Here is a 1,997-nt window from a genome sequence, read left to right as displayed (position 1 = left end):
CTTGCCTGTTTGTCTTCCGGGTTTCTGGCGTGTGTGCGCACACGACAATCAGCTGTCCTTCACATATGTGGCAGTGCCAAAAAACTCTGCATGCCGATGGTTGGGTGTGCATGAGCACACTGTTGGCTTTTCCGGAGCTCGATCCCTTTGTGTGTTTGTGGCGGTGCTCAAAACTGGCCTGCACATGCATGCCAGCCATCTGGTTGTTGGGTGTGGAAGTTTGGCTTTTCTGGCGCGTGGCCCTAACAAAAAGGTTTGCCATCACTGTCCTAGATGGACAGTTGCTGGCTAAGATAGTGGAATTACAACTAGTTCTTGACTTACAACTCTTTGTTTAGTGACAATTAGAACAGTACTGAAAAGGATGGTTTATGACCATTCTCACACTTTAAGTTGCAGAATCCCCATGGTTATGGGATCAAAATTCAGGCACCTGGCCACCAGCATGTATCATACGATCCCACCATTTGTGACCTTCCCAGCTGGCTTCCTACAAGCCAAGTCAACGGAGAAAAGCTGGGCTCCCTTCACGACCCACTGAACAATTGCAGTGGTTCGCTTAACAACGGCGGCAACGAAAGGTTGTGAAACCGGGCACAACTCACTTGACCACAGAACTTTAGGTTTTGGTCGTGGCCGTTAAGTCAAGGACTGTCCTGTAACTCTGTGTACAGATAGTGCGTCCAGACATATCTCGTAGCAGCTCTACGGTGCTGAGATTGTTCAGCAGTGAGGGACTAGCCGTTTCATTGAGGCCCATTAACAGTGTTTGTCCTCAATTAAGGCTAGAGAGGCTTTCCAAGAACCTCGGGGCTGTCTGGAACCCAACATGGAAAATGGTGTGTTTTTTTAAAAAAAAATAGGATTGACAGGTTACTCCTTTCTGATAACTGTGTTGGGAGAGAAGGTACTTTTCAAATATTCTTTACTCCAGCAGCCCCCAACTATAACTTGCTGCCTTCCTGCCAATATCTGGTGTGCTGCGAATGTTGTCACTTTTGGAACTACGACAGCAAGGATGTGCAACCTCGGCAAGTTTGTAGACTTCAACTCCCAGAATTCCCCACTCAGCATGGTATTCTAGAAGTTGAAGCCCACTAGTCTTAAAAGTTGAGGAAGTTGGATAGCCCTGCATTCCAGTGTCCTTTGGAAATCCTCCAAGGTAGGAATTAAGCAATTTTAGTCCGATACTTCTTCCTGTCACCATAACATCCAATTTGTCAAAAATAATTGCCACTTTTTCATAGATCAGCGACTTCCCTTCCCTACTTTGTTTCTCCCAAGTATTCATTACCTGTGATTTTTGTCTTTGGTGCCTTTTGGGATTTTTTTTTTTTTTTTACACAATGGAATCTCTACTTTTTTAGAGGGCGATTTGATGCATGACAGTTAACCTGTAATGTTGAAATTAGTGTATGGAATTATTTATTTTGTGTATTCAGTCTATTTTTTAAAATTTGGAACTGTAACCTTTTTATTCAGTAAAATGTTGATCCTCACAGAGTAGTGAAGGATGGTTTATTTTATTTTATTTTATTTTATTGGTGGGGTATGGTTGTAATGTATGGTTGTGAAAGCTGGACCATCAGGAAGGCTGAGCGCCTAAGAATGGAGGCCTTTGAATTATGGTGCTGGAGAAGACTCCTGTGAGTCCCTTGGCCTGCAAAGTGATCAAACCGGTCAGTCCTAGAGGAGATCAACCCTGATTGCTCTTTAGAAGGCCAGATCCTGAAGATGAAACTCAAGTACTTTGGCCACCTAATGAGAAGGAAGGACTCACTGGAGAAGAGCTTCATGCTGGGAAAGATTGAGGGCAAAACAAGACGGGGACGAAAGAGAATGAGGTGGCTGGATGGAGTCACTGAAGATCTGGAGGAACATCCATGGGGTCGCGATGGGTCGTACACAACTTTGCAACTAGCAGCAACAACAATGGTTAAAATACATGCTCTAATGAATGGCAGGCTTTTTCAGGTGAGGCCCTGAACTCAAGTTAG

The sequence above is a fragment of the Thamnophis elegans genome, chromosome 14, assembly GCF_009769535.1.
Source record: "Thamnophis elegans isolate rThaEle1 chromosome 14, rThaEle1.pri, whole genome shotgun sequence".
Lineage (NCBI taxonomy): Eukaryota > Metazoa > Chordata > Lepidosauria > Squamata > Colubridae > Thamnophis > Thamnophis elegans.
Note: the sequence above shows the minus strand (reverse complement) of the source record.